The sequence below is a fragment of the Lynx canadensis genome, chromosome D4 (assembly GCF_007474595.2).
Source record: "Lynx canadensis isolate LIC74 chromosome D4, mLynCan4.pri.v2, whole genome shotgun sequence".
NCBI lineage: Eukaryota > Metazoa > Chordata > Mammalia > Carnivora > Felidae > Lynx > Lynx canadensis.
Genome location: NC_044315.2, coordinates 71,539,584 through 71,560,848, shown reverse-complemented (window position 1 = coordinate 71,560,848; position 21,265 = coordinate 71,539,584). Strand labels below are relative to the sequence as shown.

At 38.4% G+C, this 21,265-nt stretch overlaps 1 protein-coding gene and 1 pseudogene across 1 annotated transcript in view; one reads left to right on the top strand and one right to left on the bottom strand.

The window, feature by feature from the left end:
- Positions 1-3,533: 3,533 nt before the first annotated feature.
- On the bottom strand, positions 3,534-4,022 carry LOC115499384 (annotated as a pseudogene).
- Positions 4,023-11,670: 7,648 nt separating this feature from the next.
- Positions 11,671-21,265, top strand: part of LPAR1 (lysophosphatidic acid receptor 1) — a 317,053-nt gene continuing 307,458 nt past the window's right edge. Inside the window, exon 1 of the mRNA XM_030293259.2 lies at positions 11,671-11,881. The gene's annotated coding sequence lies outside the window, so the exon portion shown is untranslated. The remainder of the gene's footprint in view (positions 11,882-21,265) is intronic.

The following is a 21,265-nucleotide window of genomic DNA, read 5'->3' as shown; positions in this document are numbered from 1 at the left end:
GGACATACACTGTGTGTATAGTGTTGTACCCTGGCTGGTATATGCCACTCATGGATCAGCCTTGCACTGACTTCTCATGATGCATTATTTATATATGTGTATGCTAATAGAAACCAATCACTTCAAAAGGAAGTAGAAAGGATTTCTATTCATGCTCCATTTTGCAGATGAGTATATAGAATTAGATTATATTTGTTACATAAATTCCAGATGTAATGTGGCATCCAAAATTAGGGATTGCCTTGTATCAGTTTCTGCAGATGCCAACCCTGAACTGAGTATTTATGTGCAAATGATTTATTAGGGAATTGCTCTCAGGAGCAACAGGTAAGGGAGTGGGAGAAACAGATCAGTGAAAAGAAGGAATCCAAGCAAGGGTACAATTCCTGGCACAGTTTTAGTCTCAGCTGGATTGTACAGGAGAGCTTTGGAGAGCAAATTAGCTCAGATTTTGTCCCAACTTGAAAGAGCTGGGCTTTCATAAGTCGCTCTTTGGCTCAGAGCCACCCAAACTAAGCTAAGGGGTACCTCATCTCTCAGATACTTAGAGCTTTTTGCACAGGCGTGCGAAGTGGTGTCTGTGGCTGAGGGCAATCTTCTGAATATCATCACAAATGGGAGTCCACAGAAGCAAAAGCACAAAGAAGCTGGGGATGGGGGGTGTGTACAGAGAAATGGCTCAAGGGTTTCAAGGGGATCTGGATTCAATATCAACTGTTATTTGCTATAGGGATCACTTATTAGTTCTGATTAAATGATCCTAGTCATTAAATGAATAATTCATATAGTGATTCTAATACATTCCTTTTATTTTATTTATTTTTTAATATGAAATTTATTGTCAAATTTGTTTCCATACAACACCCAGTGCTCATCCCAACAGGTGCCCTCCTCAATGCCCATCATCCATCCTCCCCTCCCTCCCACCCCCCATTAACCCTCAGGTTATTCTCAGTTTTTAAGAGTCTCTTATAGTTTGGCTCCCTCCCTCTCTAACTTTTTCTTCCCTTCCCCTCCCCCATGGTCTTCTGTTAAGTTTCTCAGGATCCACGTAAGAGTGAAAACATATGGTATCTGTCTTTCTCTGTATGACTTATTTCACTTAGTATAACACTCTCCAGTTCCATCCACGTTGCTACAAAAGGCCATATTTCATTCTTTCTCATTGCCAAGTAGTATTCCATTGTATATATAAACCACAACTTTTTTAGCCATTCATCAGTTGATGGACATGTAGGCTCTTTCCATAATTTGGCTATTGTTGAAAGTGCTGCTATAAACATTGGGGTACAAGTGCCCCTATGCATCAGCACTCCTGCTAATACATTCATTTTAAAAGAATTGTCAGTAGAATGATCCTGATCAGTTATTAGCTTAGCCAAGTGCTACAGTATAGGGAATCTTTCTCCTTACTATTTCTCAAGCACACCAGACGTACTTCTGTCTCACAGACTTTGTACTTGTTTCTTCTGCTTGGGTCTTACCCCATGGACTGATTTTTGGTAAAAGGTGAGAGAAATATGACTTTGTGATGGAGGCATTTGGCTGTTTCACCCTGATCCAGTCTTGCCACCATTGACTAGATGTCGTGTACCTCTTAATGTGATGTAATATGAAGTATATACAACATCCTCACAAAGTATTCTTTCCCCAAACTAAACAGAATTTGATCAAACCTTTCCCTAACTTCTGGTGTACGATATAAATATTATTGTTTTAGACAGTCAGTGTCCCTTAGGGACATTGGGTTTGCCCAAGTTTTTACCACTTGTTTTGCTCATCCTCTCTTCTTGCATCTCAGCCATTTTACCAGGAATAATCTTCCTTCTAAGTGTGTCTCTTAGCACTGTGCTGACCAATATGGTAACCACTAGTCATATGGATATTGAGTACTTGAAATATAATTACTAGTCTGAATTGAGATTTGCTGTTAGTATAGAGTATGTACTGGATTTCAAACACCAGGTACCAGAAAGGGTGAAATATCTCATTAATGGTTTTTATATTGATTACATATTGAAATAATTTTTAATATATTAGATTAAATAGACCAGTATTAAAATTAATTTTACCTCTTCATGCATTTAAAAATGTGGCTTTATGCCAGAGCATTTAAATTTACATATTGGTCATTACATTTCTATTGGACAGCTTAGTTTTAGAATTTTCTTTAATGATGGTCTAATGGTGACAAATTCCTAATTTTTATTTTGTCTGAAATGTCTTTATACTTGCTCTCGAAACCTTTTTAAAAAATGTTTATTTATTTTTGAGAGAGAGAGAGAGGGAGGGAGGGGTAGGGGTAGAGAGAGGGAGACAGAGGATCCAAAGCTGGCTCGGTGCTGACAGCAGAGAGTCTATAGTGGGGCTCAAAGTGGGGCACAAACTCAAGAACCATGAGATCATGAGAACCGTGAGATCGTGACCTGAGCCAAAGTTGGATGCTTAACTGACTGAGCCACCCAGGTGCCCCTGGATTTCTTATTATTTATCCTACTTGGAATTCACTGGATTTCCTGAAACTGTGTATTAGTTTCTTCAGTCAGTTCTGAGAAATTACTAGTCATTTTCTCTTAAGGTATTACCTCTTCCCCATTCTATTTCATCCCTCCTTCTGAAATTCCAAGTAGATGTATGTTAGAAATTTACTTTATCTTCTGTTTTTTTTACCTACCTATTATGTTTTCCATATTTTTTCTCTGGAGGGTGCATACTGAGTTAATTCTTTATAACTACCTAACATTTTGCTACTACTATTATTTGTGTCCAATCTTCTGGTTCAACTCTTCCATGGACTTTGTTAATTTCAATGATTTTATTATTATTTTTTGTTACTAGGAATATAATTTTGTTCTTTTTAAATCTGCTTATTTTTGTCTTAGTCTCTTCAGGCTGCCATAATAAAAATACTATAGATTGGGTGGTTTAAATAACAAACATTCATTTCTCACAGTTCCAGAGGCTGGGAAGTCTAAGATCAAGGTGCTGGCAGATTGGTGTTTAGTGAAAGCCTGCTTCCTGGTTCATAGATGTCTGTCTTCTCACTGTGTCTTCACATGGCAGAAGAGGTGAAGGAGTCCTTTGGGGTCTCTTTTTTAAGGGCACTAACCCATTCATGAAGGCTCCACACTCATGATCTAATTACCTCCCAAAGACTCCAACTTCTAATGTCATCACATTGGGGGCACGTTTCAACATATGAATTTTGAGGGGGCACAAGCATTCAGTCTATAGCATTTTTTAATAGTCTCTTGTTTGTAATCATATTTTATTTTTTATTATTTTTATTATTTATTTATTTTTAAACTATTTTAAAACAGTTGATAATTTTCACATCTCACAATACAAATGAAAATTGCTTTTTTTTTGGTCTCACTACTCTTCTGCCAAAACTATTCTTTCTTTAATAGGAAGTGGGGGGGCAAGTCTTCCTTGTCATGCTGTTAGAAAACACCCAGAGTCACAGCACCATGATCTCCTAGTGAAGTAGAGCAAGTAATATAAAATGGATATAAAGAAGCTCCCCTCTCTCCTTATTTGCCTGGTTGAGGCATTCCTGGCTGAGTGGGCACCATCACGGAATGGGTGGGAGGTCTCATCACTGGGGGCCCAAGTGCCATTGGCATGTGGCCTCCCATAGGTGGCCTCACTCCGGGAGCAGGTCACACTGGCATTGTCCCTGGCGGAGGAGCGCCTATCATCATGGGAAGGGCCTATATCATGGGAAGACCCAGCATATGGGGAGCTGGCATCATACCAAGGCAAGGAGGACCCAGGAAGCTGGTGGGAGGTGGGATCATTGCCCCTGCAGGAGGAGAAGCAGAGAATGGAGTAGGAGGCATCTTGCCTTGTTGATATGCAGTGGTTGTTTTGTCGATCAGGCTCTGAGACTGCTTTCCCATCCATTTCTGATAGCATTTCACATTCTCTTTGTGTTTCCTACCTCTGTGGTGTGTCTTCCTCACAGATGGAGAGTCATGGGTGAGGTATGTGTCACTGGAGTCACAATAAAACTTTGGCATGTTGCTCTGCAGGCCACTGGCCATTCCCCAGCTCCTGAATCATATTTTAAACACTTCTTCCTTTTTCGTTTTAAATGTTTATTTATTTATTTTGAGAGAGAGAGAGAGAGAGAGAGAGAGAGAGAAAGGGAGAGAAAGAATCCCAAGCAGTCTCCAAGCTGACAGCACAGAGACCCAGATGGGGATCCATCTCACCAACCGTGAGATCATGACCTGAGCCGAAACCAAGAGTGGGTGTCTTAACCAACAGCCAACACTTCTTTATTTCTTTAAATATCTTAGTCCAATATACTTTTCCATATTCTATGTCTAATAGTTGCAATATCTGAACTCTTTGAAAGTCTGCTTTTGCTCTCTACTATTACTATAGATTTTCTCTTCTGGTACCCTCTTTCCTTGTATATTTTGTGATTTCTTACTGTATGCTGTTCATATTCCTTGGATTTTTTTTGGGGGGGGGTGAATTCTTTGAGGCCTGTGTTGAAGGTTGGTTCATTCCAAAAGGATTTGTTTCCTTCTTCCAGGAGCCTAGGGGCATTAGTAATCCAGTGGGACAACTTTACAATTTCAGTTCCTCAAAATTTCAGACTCCTGTAGGGGTCCACTTGTGGAATGAGCTTTCCTTTTAGTTCATCAGAATATCATAAATGGCAGTCTTACGATTTCTTAAAAATAAAGTTCAAAAAATACTTTTCAACTTGTTCTACTTCATGGTGAGGAATTTATTTAGCTTTGGCATTCTCTGTCCTTTCTGTGATTTATTCTCGTAGAATTATTCCTAAATAGCATTTTCTTTTAACCAATGAAAGTTTCCTTGCAACTTCTTTTTTTAATTGGCTTTGAGTGCAACTCAAAAATTATATTTACAATAAGTTTTGTAGTTATTTTCTGTGTCAAATTGTTTTCTATATGTGCTGACAGCAGTGCCTGCATATTTTGACTGTTGACTTCTGAAATCCTCTTTTGACTTCCTCAGCTATAGAATGTACTTTAGGACATTTCTATGAAGGGTGTACATTTGTGTCATTCCTGCTGACTCCTTGCATGAGAAGTTCTTTCTGTTGCTTTTGTTTGTGAAGGAGAAACTAAGTTTGGTATTTTGGTTCACTAGGATTTTTTCCCTCAACATTTTACAGAACACCTCCATTTTATAACAGAATTTAAATGTGTAATGGAGACTGGGGGAAACTTGAATTTCTTCCTTTCTAGGTAAGCTTTTCTTCCTCTTACATCTTATAGTACTTTTCTTTAGCCACATAATTAAAATAGTTTGCCTTTTTGTGTCTAGCAATGGTTTCTATTTCAATAACTGTTCCTGGAACATGATGAACCCTTTGTGTGTGTTTTTTTTTAAATAGATTCAGGCCTTTTAATTTTTTTTTAGCTGGAAAAATGTTCTTCGTTTTCTTCTTTCTTTCTTTTTTAGTGTTCTTGGGTCCTCATATTTCTTATTTCTTTCTTCAAGACACATCAATCTTAGGTTGGATTTTATTCCCTGTTCTTCTGTGTATGTCTGTTAAGTTCATCTGGTCAGCGTGTCATTGAAGGCCAATGTTTCGGTGCTGGTTTTCTGTCAGGATGATCTAGCCAATTCCATGTTCTTAAAACTTACTATTTTTTCCTGTCATAATTAACATTTTTATTCTCATTTCCTCTCTGTGTAGTGATACCTTCTCAAGTTTGTCTTCAATATATTGTTCCAGGTACATTAATGTCACTTCTGCTTTTGACCTCCTTCAATGGATTTCTAATTTTGTTATGATGTATTGGACTTTCTTGTACTTTTTTCTAGCTTCTTCAGCATCTCTTTCCTCATTAAGCTGTGTTCTTCATTAAAAGTTGCTATTTCTGTTTTACAAAAATCATACCTTCTGTGTCTTTGGGAACACTAGTTGCTAGAGTTTTTTTCTCGTTCTTTTAGAAATCATTTTATTATTTTTAACAGTATTTCTAAGTGTTTATTTATTTACTTAGAGAGAGGGAGAGAAAGAGCACACAAGTGGGAGAGAGACAGAGGGAGAGGGAGACGGAGAGGGAGAGGGAGAGAAAGAGACCCAACCAGGCTTCATGCAGTACTGAGCCTGATGTGGGGCTCAGTCCCGTGGCCATGAGATCATGACCTGAGCCAAAATAGAGAGTTGGATGCTTAACCAACTGAGTCACCCAGGTGCCCCTTTTTAACAATACTTCTATTCTGAGTTTTCGTGCCTTATGGCTGGCTCCTTTCTTTGTTGCAGTATGTTTTCATTGATTCTATGCTGACTTGTTCATATACTTTTTAATATTTAGACCTATCCAAGCATGACATGGTCTACAAATCAGGGTAGAACTTGTCAATATTTATAAGGTATTTAAATAATTCAGATTCCTTTAGTACAAGTTTTTTCAAAATGTGGTCTACAGATTCCTAGATTTCTGGAAAGGTCCTTCTGGAAAGCCTCAATGAGCACGAGCCCACCTATCTGGGTTCTCCCACCCCTGAAAACAGAGCCACTTACACATCAATTTTTTTTTTGTAATTTGACTTTATTTTTTATTTTTTAAAATTTACATCCAGATTAGTTAGTATATAGTGAAGCAATGATTTCAGGAGTAGATTCCTTAATGCTCCTTACCACATCAAGTTTTTATATTAGACACCATTTGAAGGAAGGGGCTAGCTGTGTAAGATATTTCTGAAAACTACTTTTTTGATGTATGAATAACATCTTAGGCTAAGTTAGTCATTTTTGAAAGCTTTACTGTTTTAAGATATTAGGATACCAAAAAGTATGAAAGCTGAAGGAAAGATGTCCCAAGAGAAAATAATGGATTAATAGCTGCCTGTTAGGCTTATGGGAGGAGTCAGTGACGTAACAAGAGGAAATGGATGTAAATTACTTTTACAGAAATTAGCCAGCTACCATGAAGAAGTGCTTCACTAAAATGAAATATGACTTGCAGGTGAATTCTGAGATCATGAGTAGGTCAGCTTAGGGGTTGATAAAGTGGCAGCTCCTTTAGTTTCCACTCCTTTGTGAGTGTCTAAAATATAACTGTTCCTCCACTGAATGCACAAGGATGTTGGTAATTTCTGTTAAGTGTACACAAGGGCACTGATTGGTTGTAGGGAGGGCAGATGACTTCAGAATGTCCACGGTAGGAACATCAGTGGGATTAAAGTCTCAAGATGGGAGATGACACTTAAGGAACCTCCAGACCACTAAGAACAGGAGTTTTCATACTAGTGTGCTTATTATGTGATGGTAATTGAATGGATTGAAAGTACAAGATTAAAATTTGAGGAAGGGCCTAGAATGAACATTAGTATAGAGTTTGGGAACATGGTAGAAGATGTAGATGGGAGTGTAGTTTTGGGAACTTGATCATTTCATCCTTGGATTTTATAGTTAGCTTCTGCTGGGCTCAGCCAGAGTAAAAAGATGTACTTCATTTCCTCCCCCTTCTCTGTTTTCTTCTTCCTGTCACCTCATATATTGTCTTATAGATATCATAATCATAAACCTTTAAAATGTTTTTGTTTAAAAGCTTTCTCTTCCTATGCAAAGGACCGATTTTTTTTTAAAAGGAATGAATAATTTGACATAAGACTTTTAGATGTCTATCTATCTATCTATCTATCTATCTATCGGAACACTAACTGTAGAGTTTATGAATTCTAAGATATGTGGAGACTAAGAGGCCAGAAATGAGTTAGCTACCTTGAAGGGATGGTAGTTACTTACTCAAGATTGCCTTCGAGGCATGGAAAACTTTTTCCAAGAGTCTGCTGGTGTGTTGATGCATTCCAATGCTCCTAGCTTGAAGCAGTTGAGGCATGGGTTGAGGATGGGGAAGATCAGCAAAACACCTGGAAGTGTGTGCTTTCCTCTTTGAGAGAGTTGGCTTCTCTTCTGAATGAGTGCTGGGAATGCTATGAAGCCAGCCAGGCCCTCTGCCCCTCAGGCTGTGTCATTAGGAGGCAAGTGAGCCTGCCCCATCTTGAGAACCCTTCTTTCTCAGGAGAGAACACTGCCACTGTCTCCAAAGGTGGCCCAGGCTGCCCAGAGGTACCTGTTCAGCTGGAGTCATTTACACCCTTCAGCTAAACCTCACACAGTCCATGATGGCTTTTAGTAGCCTTTTCTGATATGGCACCACATAGAACATGGTGCCTAAACTATGTCTGTGCAGCAAGATCTAGGAGGTTGTAGTTTAAGTAAGTATTCTGGTGATTTTGGTATAGAGAGACCAGCATTCTTTCAAAAGATGTAGTTTATGGGATGAGCGCTGGGTGTTGTATGGAAACCAATTTGACAATAAATTTCATATTAAAAAAATTAAAAAGGCAAAGAGAGATTAAAAAAAAAAGATGTAGTTTAGAACCCCTGATTTAGTGCACAGACAACTGTGATATTGCATCTGCAGAGAGGACAGACCTAGGGGCGTATGAAGTAAATAGCCCTACCCAGTCTTGAAACATGAACTTCCCTGGGGCACCCCCATAGAATTTGTGTAGCATTAATAAGTCCCTCTAATCCTTTATCCAGAATGTCCACATACATAGCAGTAATGACTTGGGACCACATTATCCCTTTTCTCTGTACCTCTGTGTAAGAGACTGTGGGTTGCCTTTTGAATATCTACTCTTCTTCCTTGCCAACAGACCTGCATTTTATTGATGTTAGTAATATACCCACCTGAAACACTACAAATCCCTGCCTTCCTTGATCATGGGGTAGCCTTTGACTTAATTCTGCCCAATGAGATATAAGCAGAAATTGTCAGGTGGGGCTTAAGGAAAAGTTACTCATGCCCTTCTCTTTATTTCTGCCTGAAACATAGACATGATGGCTGGAGTGTTGGTAGCCATGTGGAAGGCAAGGATTAAAGTACAAAGCCAGAAGGAAACTGGGTACCTGGAGAGTGCTACTGTGAAGTTTTTGGGCTTCATAGAACTGCCAAAATAGCTTTAGTCTGCTTACCTCTGGACTTCAGTTATGTAGCAAAGTAAACTTTAAATTTGATTAATCCACTGTTTTTGGTTTGCTATTAATAATCACTAAACTACAAGGTGCCTGGTGGCTCAGTCAAGCATCTGACTTTGGTTCAGGTCATAATCTCACCATTTGTGAGTTCGAGCCCCACATCAGGCTCTGTGGTGACAGCTTGGAGCCTGGAGCCTGCTTTGGATTCTGTGTCTCCCCCTCTTTCTGCCCTCCCCTGCTTTCTGTCTCTCTCTTAAAAATAAATAAACATTAAAAAATTTTTTAAAAAATCACTAAATGAATTCTTAACTTTAATAGTTAAATAGTTAAAACCTCATAATATCTACATTATATCAGCATTTGCCTACTTTCTGGAGAAGATTCAGGACATTCTAAAGAATCTCCAAGACATGCATGTAACCATTAACTTGTGCCGCAAACCAAAGGGCCACCCCTTGTCAAACCAATAGAGATCACCAATTCCATGGCTTTTCAGCTCCAATTGCAGCTTCTAACTCTCCATACATAACCAGTGTGCTTCTCCACTCCTAAGCTTGAACGTCCAACCCTGATATCTTATGATGGGAAACCCCACATATACTGTGGGGAATACCAGAACCTGGGGCCCTGGCTAAGAGTGAAACTCATGGAACTCTGTATCCCACCTCAAGGATATCTCTCTATACTTCAAAGCTTATGGCTAGGTAAACCCAAGGAAACCTTGACTTTACTCCATGATGGAAGGGTAGGTTTCAGCACTTTTATGATTTTAGGTACCTTTCCTATTTAGCATGCTGCTATGAGCTTGTAAAACTTAGGCAGAGACAATAGCTCCTATCTCAGGTGTTCGGTTATTACTGTTCGTTGCTTCACCCTTTACTTTGGTCTCCATTTCTCTGATTTTCATCCTCTAGCTCCAGATATTGGCTTTTGGTCATCCTTTATGATGTTCCCTTCAGGCTCCCTTCCTCTGGTTTCCTGATCTCATTCTCCTGCTCATCTGTGTCTGGATGCTTGACTATAGTTCTTGGTAAGGGACATACTCATCTAGCTTTTGTGCTCGGCCTCTCTGCTGCTCAACCTCCTTATCAGAAATGGCACTTAGGCATCGAAACTTCTTAGGCATTGAAAACTTCCTTGTTTTCGTAGGATTTTTTGCCTACATGCTCCTCTTAGAGTCTTTCCTCAGACCCTTCTCACATAGGCATGGGTGGAGTAAATTACCTGATTTAAGATTTTGAGAAAGGAACGGGGCATGCATAACTCAGCCCTTTATTTCCTTCCTTTTCTTAGAAGCAAACTTTCTGAAGGAAGCCCCCCATACCGATTGGCTCTTCTACGCTGTACACTCTACAAGTACAGGCCCCAATGTGGAAAGGGCTGAGATTGTCTAGTTTGTCTGTAGTAAGGAGGCAAGCCTGCCTAATTCTGGGGGTACATATTATATCAGAAGGCCCACTTGGCAGATAGACTGAAAGCCATGTCCTTCCCTTATCAAAAATAAAGGAGATATTTTTGCCCTCCTCTGCTCACTTTTCTGTCTCTCAGTAGGTGCAGAATTCAGGCTGGAAAAGAGGAGTGCCATTTATTTGGGATCACTCAATTCTATGATATTTGAAGACAGCTTTTCTAATAGCCTAATGTACTCTGAAATCCTAATGAATTATGCAGATCGAGTGCAAATCCACATCTTCCTCTATACACTTCCTGAGCTTTTTCTAATGCAAAAGAATATGAGCCAAACATGAGACATAATTTGTGTACATATTTGTACTTTCTGGTATGCAGAGCTCACTTTGCTAAGGAACTGTTATGGTAGAGTGAAAAGGTCATATTATGGTGTAGTGGCATCATGGTATAGTAAAAAAGCATAGGAAAATCATCATAATCAGAGAAATCTAGGTGTAAATAATACTCCATCACTCAATTGTTGAGTTACCTTAGACATTTTACTTACGCTTTCCTTATTTCTTCTTAAAATGAGAATAATAATACCTAGCTCTTAAGATTATAGTGATAAGTAGCGTACTTGAAGGACTTGCCATGTAGAAGGAACTCAAAGTGTAAGTTTCTACTTCCTGTGTGGATCCACAGAAATAGATCTCCTGTAAACTATATTGTTTGTGCTAAATTTGAATGTTTTCTAAATGATATTCCACCATGTCTAGTAAGAAATTTGGGATATTGTTTTACTCCCATTATCCTATGGAAATTACTCCTTTGAATGCCTTTTTTAAAAATGTGGTTTACCAAGGTGAAGGAGTAAAAGGTACTCAGCTGCCAAACAAATTAGCTAAATACTATTGTTGTCCTTTGTGCATGGCAAATATTATGAGTAGACTTGGAAGATAGATTAAAACTAAAGTACGGAGAAGTACCTTTAAAATTAAGTTGGACTTCACTGTGTTTCTTTTTATGTCAATAGTTTACAAACTTTTAAAGTTTGCAATGTCATTTTTCCCCATCTTGGTTGTATTTTAGGGTATCTATCTGTTGAAAAGGCGCATATGCCCTATCAGTTTGTACTGTCCTTGCATACAATTTGCAGCCCCCACAGTTTCAGATACCTCAGATTGGGAAATGCTGCCTTTTGGGAGACGTTTTAAGGTTGAAAGGGTCTTATTTAGATCAGGTAACTCAAATCTTTCCCTTGGCTTTATGTTGATTTATTTTTTCGGGACACTGTGCTTCCCCAAACTCCAGATGAATCTTCAACATTAGGATGATGGGCACCAGATTCAGCACCCTGAAGGTTCAGCATTCAGTTGAAGTCAGATAAAAGGGCACTTTCATATCCTCCTACTTTATCTGTAATCTTCTATGGCACAAAACATCTCCCAGGTGTATCAAACAGTTAATGGGCTCAGAGTTAGCTATTTCTTCAGTAAAAAGGTAAGTAGAAGATTATATATTCTCAGGTCAAAGTGATGACTAACAATACCTTCTGTGTGTGTGGCGCGGGGTGAGGGAGAGAGAGACATAGGGGAACTTATTGCTTTGTCTAATTTGGCTCAGTGGGACTGATGATATGTAAAAGTGTTCTTCCTCTTATTATAACACAAATGTTGGGACCCATCTGAGAAATTCATTCATGTAAAAATCAAAATAAAATACAGGTCTAAGTCAAAAACATTAAAAAAATATGTTGGTTTTTACTGTTGCTTTATCATGGATAAGGAAGACAGGGTTTCAATGCACACCTTAGAATAAAACTTCTTAAAAGTCCTCCTCAAGAATGTTTCTTCCCTAAAGTTTCACTCCATATGGTGGCTTTTACATCTCTCCCTTTGTCTTCTTCACCCTTTCCCTGAAACTCTTCATCTCCTTTTTCATCCCTTATAGAATTCTACCAGCATATATTATTCAGGCACCCGTCAAGAAAAGGGCCACCTGAAGGCAGTGAGCTGAATGAAAACCCAATCCTGATCATTCTTGTCCCCCAGGCATGCCCACTGGGAGCCTCTGTTCATCTTACAATTATATCATGGAATAGCACAGTGCAATGGAACAAGCACTATATTAGGACTCAGAAGACTTCTGCCACCGGCAAGTGGTGTGGCTTCAATAAACTTTTTTTAATGCTGAACTCCATCTTGCTCATTACAAAATGGAACTAGTAATATTTACCTTACCAACCTCCAAGGGCTGTATGAAGGTCAAATTTAGTGGTGCATTCAAAGAAAGTATTTTAAGAATTAGAAACTACTTTGATGTTGCTATGAGTTCAAGAATGAGAATGTGATAACTGGAGGGGACTCGGAGTTATCTAGTCTTACCCTTCACTTTAACAACAGGGAAGTTAAAACCCAGAAAGTGTCATGACTCACTCAAGCCCGTAAAGTCAGGTAGAAGCAAAATCAGGTTACAGACAGTATTCCCAATGTTAGAGACTGGAGTTAGAATGAGTTTTCAATTGTTCAGTAATGAATTAACCACAGATTGATCCACTGGTTGTCAGTGCTGGATGTGATGCCAGTAGATCAAGGATGTGAAGGAAGAATAGAGTCAGAGACATTGCTGATCGTGGACAACAAGGGAGAACATCATAAAGTCGGGTGTAGGAAAGGGTGATGAGTTGTCACAAGAGGGTGGCTAGGAACTTGAAAAAGTCTGTAGAATCTGTTATTCTACCTATTCTAAAATGCTACACAAAGATATGTTTTGTTTGGAGTACCTATTTATTTTGAATGATTAATGATAGATTATCCACTCAAATTGAGCCAGTCTTAATTATGGCTATATAACAGCTGTGGATATGTGTCAGAAATTCATTTACTGGAATGAGAAAATTTCCCTTCCCCATGAGTCATGAGAATCTTCTTTCCACTGGAGTTTTATTTTGTTGAAGCCAGGGATTAAGCAATTGGTAAGTTATTTGGTTCATGATGTCCAGAATCTCATAATCTGTCTACACGTGTTGCTTATCTTTTAGACTTGGGTTCTCTACCACTCGTGTGAATAAACCTCAGATGAGGCAGATGGCCAGAACATTCTCTTCCTTGTAACTGGCAATATCATGAGAGGTCCAATGATGAGATAGTTGTTGGGTAGGGAGCTGGCACTCTCTAGACATCAGATCAATACGTGTTAGGAATGAAGTTAGTGCGTTTACTCTTCTTTTATTTTTTTATTTTTTTATTTTTTTTTGTTTTTTCCACTTAAGTGTCACATGGTGTGTGTTCTTAAAGATTATTCTATTATCAAGTGTTACCATTTTTCTTAAGCAATTTCTTCAAGGGAAGTTTCATTACCTCTTTCTTTGAAATGATACTCTCCATCTGTTTTTTGTTGGCAACACAAGGAACAATTTCCAGTACCCAATTAAAGTTATGCAGGCTGACTTTCATTAATATGTCACCAAGCATTTCTAACTGTTGTGCATTATTTTCTTAGAGAATACAAAACCAAGGGCCCTTGATACTCAGTTTCTGAACTTTATCTAGAGTTTACATATATTCTTAGGCCCTTCTTTAGAGGTACTAATGCTTTTTCTTGTTATGGAGAGAGCAGTGTTTAACGTGAGAGGCAGTTCTTTGGAGAACTCTATGTTTAATAGGTGATTTAATAAGCTCATTTAGGTTCTTACCATGAATATAAGTAGATGGCTGTGGTCAAAGTGTGTAACTTTAATACACATTCATGGGTTAGACCATCTTCTTATAAAATTTTGACATTCTCATGTCCTAAAGCACATTTCATTCATCACATCCCAAAGTCTTGAACCTATTCTCAGGATGGACTTTTGTATAATATGAATATCTCTCATTGCTAGATTTGCAATTCAACACAGTTGATCTCATTGGAAGCAAAACAGACTCTGAAAGGGACTTTTTCAATTATAACATGGTTGGATTTTTTCCGGAAAAAAAAACAAACAAACCATCCCTGGAGAATGAAAAGGGGGACGGATCTTGAGAATGAAAAGAAGTGAAGTATTCTGCTCTTGGGAAGTAGGGGTTTTGTGGGGAGACAGAAGGGAGGAGGTGCGGGTGGAGGGAGGGAGGAAGAGAGGGAGCAGAGAGGAAGGAAGAGAGAGAAAGAGGGATAGAGAATATGATAACTCTTAGCAGATGCTGAGATCTGAAATCCTGGATCCAGTCATCCCAATCCTGACTGTGTCTTGGGGAAGATGGCTGCTTGTGCATATGGATAAGGCTGAAATAACTGAGAAGCAAAATCGAATTTGGACGATCTTTTGAAATGTCCAGAAGCCCATGGGCCCAAGTGACATGAATCCAGTCAGTATAGCATGGGGGCTGTGTTTACCACCCCCTTTTTTTTTTGGCCTTGGGGTTTTATTTTAATGAAACCAATGATTGATCAAGTGGTAATTTATTTGGTTCATGAAGACCAGATTCTCATAGCCTCCCTACATGTGTTGCTTATCTTTCAGTCTTTTGTCCTCTACAGGCTGGTTGAATAAACTTCAGGTAAGTTCCATTCCCATTGGTAGAAAAGCCTGAACTGAAGGAACTCTCCCTGGTAGTGGACAGTTGTCATAGAGCTGATGGGTTGAAAGATTTTTGGTGGAGGTGTGTGCCATTTTGCCATAAATCTGTCAGGAAACAAGCTGGATCATGCATAAGTGATAGAACTATCTGGGTTTCAACAGGGACACCATGTGAAATGTCAGGCCCAGTAGTGGTAGAGAAGAGAGTTACCTGGTAGATGAAATTTTCTCTCTAAAAGGGACTTATAACCAGGAATGAGGCCTTGAAATGAGGAGTCAGTTCCTGGTGTTGGTGGGCTTATCTTGGATGAAGCAGTGGTGTGTGGAGAGAGATGAAGTATTCAAAAATGTGACTTTGTTTTCTGTCCTCAGCTGTTAAATCAGGGAAATATCTATTGCACAATACTGATTCTATGGGATTTTCCTTAACACAAATCTATCTGGGACATACTTTGATAGGTATAAACAATATTTACAATTCTAGGGTCTTAGTATTTATATTGTGTTTGTCTAATTAGAATCTTATTTAACTGCACATATTCCCAAACTAATATAGAGTTTTTAAAAAGCCATAAAACTATACATCAAAAAACATAAATTATGAATGTTAGACGAGAGAGGAAATAGGAGTTTTACGATCTTTTAACTCATATGACTTACCTTGCAACTCCCTAAGAAGAGCACTGTATGGCAAGACCATGACTTTGAAATTATGCTGATCAAGATTTGAATTATTTTTTAGTATGAACTTGAGCATCAATTTCCTTATGAATAAAGTCTACTGTGTTATAAGTCTTTTAAATAAAATTCTAGGTACCTGGTAGTTGCCTAGTTGGTAACTATTATTAATATGCATCATTTTTGTTCATGAATTATACTTTTATGTATATACATTCAGGTTCTTATATAATTAAAAAAAGATTCTTACATTTTTCGCCATCTTTTTTCCATCTTTTTCAGAAATTGTATGCATCGTATTTGTAAGCCTTGGCAATTTACCTTATCAGTAACAAACACCTCCTTGTTCAAGGGTGTAGGATTATAAATCTGTAAGTTAAGCATTGTTATATAGATACCATTTTACATTAACTTATAACCTGCATCTATGATTCTTTTTCTACTTGGGCATAAGGTCTCAATATTGGATTCAGAGTTATCTAAAACCTATGAAAAATTACTGGAGAGGGAAGTGAAGTAGAATTTTATTTTATTATTTTAGAGAGAGAGAGAGAGAGAGAGAGAGAGAGAGAGAAAGTGGGGGAGGGGCAAGGGGGAGAGAGAACCTTAAGCAGGCTCCATGCTCAGCATGGACCCTGGTGCAAGGCTAGATCCCACGACACTGGGTTCATGACCTGGGCTGAAACCATGAGTTAGACACTTAACTGACAGAGCCACCCAGATGCCCTTCAGTGAGGTAGAATTTTAATGGACAAAGGAAATGAAAAAAGTAAATGAAGTTAAATAATTGTGGGGAAAAAAAAATCTCTGTTGGAAATGAAAGAAACAAGTAGATACCATTTCCCATTTAATGAAGTAGCAAAGTAAAGAAGAAAATGGTCAACCAGAACTTGAAGTTTTTTTGTTTTTTTTTTTAAGTTTACTTATTTTTGAGGGGGGAAGGGGGGAGGGGTAGAGAGAGAGGGAGAGAGAGAGAATCCCAAGCAGGATCCGTGCTGTCAGTGCAGAGCCTGAAGTGGGGCTTGAACCCACAAACCGTGAGATCATGACCTGAGCTGAAATCAAGAGTTGGATGCTTAACCAACTGAGCCACACAGGCACCCTGAATTTGGAAGTTTTTATTTTATTTATTTATTTATTTATTTATTTATTTTAACGTTTATTTATTTTTGACAGAGACAAAGAGAGACAAAGCATGAACAGGGGAGGGGCAGAGAGAGAGGGAGACACAGAATCCGAAATAGGCTCCAAGCTGTCAGCACAGAGCCCGACGCGGGGCTCGAACTCACGAACTGTGAGATCATGACCTGAGCTGAAGTCGGACCCTTAACCTACCGAGCCACCCAGGCGCCCCAATTTGGAAGTTTTTAAATGACAACATCAAACATTTGAAGAGGGAGTAATGAAAATGATAATTTTTTTTTTGTTTTTGTTTTTAGTGATAGTACCTTTTGCAGTAGAAAAAGTGAAATTGAAAAACTAATTTGATTATATTTATCTATTAAGACTCAAAATTATTTCATCACATTGACTCACTATCTAACCCCTTCTGAGAATTTAGAATGTTATGAGTCAGGAAAAGGCTGAATATTCTCCTTACAATATTGGAAACAGCTTAAATGTGTAAATCTCGGGGATAGTTCAACAAATTTTATGGTGAAGAAATATTCAACAAATATTATGAAGCCAGTGGAATCAAAATGAAGACCAGGAGGCACCTGACAAATTGCTAAGGATAAACTTTCAGGGAGAAAGGAAAAATGTAAAGAATGAATGTATGCTGTGGTAACAAGTGGAGAGATCTGCAAAGTCCCTTCTCTGTTCAGGTGGAGGTCTGGCTTACTTCTCCCGCCTTTACATTCTCAGGTCTCATGGGTGACGGCCTCCCTTGAGTCCTTATTCCCCATTCCTAGTGTCCACTTACTGCTTAGGGAAAATACTGTTTGCCCTCCCTCCCATCCCTTTGGACCACAGTTCATTCCGCATTAGGCTGAATTCTTTAGAGGGGAACTTCACCTAGTGCCTCAGTGGAGTAAGGGAGTTCTCAGCCCTTTTATATTTACCATTTACTGCCCACAGGGCCCCAGCACAGGTCCTTAGTGGAAAGGGATGGTGCTGGGACAAATCTGAACAGAGTACACAAAACTGAACTGGAGAGGACATCTGACTTCTTGGCCGAAGGATGTATGCTCCTTGTACCCTTTTCTTATGTTGTTGTTTTTTCTTAATTTCAGAGAGAAAGAGAGTGCAAGAGTGAGAGAGCACGAGTTGAGGAGAGGTGCAGTGGGGGAACAGAGAGAGAGAGAGAGAGAGAGAGAGAGAGAGAGAGAGGAGAGGGAGGGAGAATCCCAAGCAGGTTCCACACTCAGCGTGGAGCTTGATCCCATGACCCTGGGATCGGGACCCGAGCTGAAATCAAGAGTCAGACACTCAACCGACTGAGCCACTCAGGTGCCTCTTTTATGTTTTTTGTTTTTTTTTAAACAAAGGAGCTTTTCACTTTTTAAGAGTACATAGCCCTGGATAGGCCACTGGATGCCCAAACCCACCTCAATTTAGAACGAGCACATTCTAAATGTTGTTATACTGACACCACTTGCACTCCCTCATCTCTCACACAAACTTCTGAGAGGTATTTGTACAGCATATGGTGAGCTTTGAGTGGACTATATAATTATGTGAAATCCTGACACTTTTTTTCTGAATTACTTTGGTATTTACAGGATGGTTTTCACTGGATGGATACATTTATTTTTGTTTCTTATACAATGTAGTTCTAGTTCTGCTACTGAATAGTTGTATAAACTTGGGAAACTTTCACTCTGAATTCTGAATTTGTGAAAAGGGCAGGTAGATATTGATGTTATTAAGACTCTCATTAGAAAACTCTGGGTGTCTTGGTTAAAGTTCAAAGTGAGTTTCCTATGGGCCTTTAATTTTCTGCTCACTCAGCTTGATTTCCTACTTTTCTCTCTTGGGTTTGTATAGTCCTCAGATTTTTTTCTTTTTTTTTTTGGTGTAAACTTCAGTATTTTCAGATCCTATTTTCTTTTTTGTGTGCTGAAAGGAGGCAATTATGTCTTTATGGCTTTGAGTTTTACTGTTGTGAGAAGACAGACAGGGTAGAATTGAAGTAACAGTCTAGGAAGTTAAAAAATCTTCATAGTTATGTTCCTGATCTGTATTGCCCAAGTTCCTTTTTAGCATGATAGCTGGAAATGTCTCTTAGATGGTGCTAAAAGTTGCTTTTAGATAACTGAGCTTCTGAGTAAGCTACTTAGAGTAAGTTACCACGTCTGGTAGAATTTTCAATTCATATTTTAGTCTTCTTTAATTTATTATTTTCATTTATTGTCTACACCTCTATGTCCATGAGTCAATCCATATGTTTGTTGTTTTGCTAGATTCCCTTTTTAGCTTTATTGAGGAATAAATAACAAATCAAATTGTAATATATTTAAAGTATACAATGTGATGATTTGATATAGGTATATACTGTGAAAGGATTAACATCACCTCAGTATTACCTTTTGTGTGTGTGTGTGAAACATTTAAGTTCTACTCTCTTTGTAAGTTTCAGTTAAATAATATAGTCATAATATAGTTATATAATACAGTATTATCAATTATAGTCACCACGTCATATTTAGACCCTCAGACCTGATTGATCCTATAACTAGGAGTTTGTATTCTTTTTTTAAAGTTTATTTTTATTTATTTTGAGAGAGAGCAACTGGGGGAGGGACAGAGAGAGAGGGAGAGAATTCCAAGCAGGCTCCACACTGTCAGCTCAGAGCCTGATGCAGGGCTCGAACTCACAAACCATGATGAGATCATGACCTGAGCCCAAATCAAGAGTCGGTTGTTTAACTGACAAGCCTCTAAAAGTTTGTATTCTTTTATCAGCCTCTTCCTATTACCCCCACCATTTTACTCTGTTTCTTTCCTTTTCTTTCTTTTCTTTTTAGATATAGTGATACCATACAGTATTTGTCTTTCTCTTGTCTGGCTTATTTTACTTAGCATCACGCTTTCCAGGTTCATCTATGTTGCGGCAAATGGCAACATTTCCTTCTTTTTTAAGGCTGAATAATATTCCATTATAGCGTGCTCTGTCTCTGTCTGTCTCACTCACACACACACACACACACACACACACACACTCTTTATCCATCCATCTGTTGACACATACTTAGGTTGTTTCCCTGCCTTGGCTGCTGTAGATAATGCTGCAATGAACATCCAAAAATTCACTGCCAAGACCAATGTCAAGAACTTATCCTATATATTTTCTTCTAGGAGATTTACAGTTTCAGGTCTTATGTTCAAATCATTAATCCATTTTGAGGCGATTTTATGTATGGTATAAGAGAGTGGTCCAGTTTCATATTTTTCATGTGGATATTCAGTTTTCCCTACACCATTTATTGAAGAGACTATCCTTTCCCTAATGTACATTCTCAGCTCCTGTGACACAATTAGTTGTCTAGATATTCATGGGTTTATTTCTGGGGTCTCCATTCTTTTCCCCTTAATCTTTGCATCTATTTTTATACTAATACTGTGCTATTTTAATTACTATAGCTTTGTAGTACAGTTTGAAATCAAGAAGTATGATGCCTCCAGCTTTGTTGTTCTTTGTCAGGATTATTTTGGCTGTTCAGGGTCTTTTGTGGCTCCATATAAATTTAATTGTTTTTCTATTTCTGTGAAAAATGCCATTGAAATTTTGATAGGGATTGCATTTACTCTGTATATCACTTCAGGTAGTATGGACATTTTAACAATTTTAATTTGAATATGGAGTATCTTTCTGTTTATTTATGTCATCAGTTTCTTTCATCAATATTTTATAATTTTCAGTGTGTAGATCTTTTACTTCCTTGGTTAAATTTATTCCTAAGTATTTTATTCTTTTGATGTTATCATAAAAGGCATTATTTTCTTAATTTCTTGTTCTGATAGTTCATTGTTAGTATATAGACATGCTACTGATTTTCCCCCTGACTTTTGTGTATTGATTTTGTATCCTGCAACTTTACTGAATTTGTTTATTAGTTCTAACAGTTCTTTGGTGGAGTATTCAGGTTTTTTTACATATAATATCTCATCATCTGTGAATAGAGGTAGCCTTTCTTATTCCTTTCTGATTTGGATGCCTTTTCTTTCCGTTTCTTGCCTCATTGCTCTGCGTAGGACTTCCAGTACTATGTTGACTAAAAATGGTAAGAGTGGGTATTCTTGTCTTGTTTCTGGAGCTGTAAAATTTGGGGCACTAAATGTGTGGTCCAAACCCTTTGTTCCTCAGGGAGAAGCTGGGAGTTAGGGATTCCCTCCCAACTGTATAGCACTGAGATAGGAGTGGGGTTTATGGTGAGACTGTGTCTCAGCCTTTCCTATCCATTTCTGTGTAGGTGTTTTCACATTTGTTGGGCATGTAGGAGTCAGTCAGCTAGTTTCTGGACTTTTCTCAGAGGGAGTTGCTCCATGTGTAGCTGTAGATTCAGTGTGTCTGTGGGAGGAGGGACATTGGGGAGCCTCCTGTATCACCATCTTGGTCTGGAGCCTCTCAGAGTTTATTGTTTAATGTGATAAACATAACACAATTGTGTACAAAATGAAGGGCAGCACATTGGAGAGACTGACTA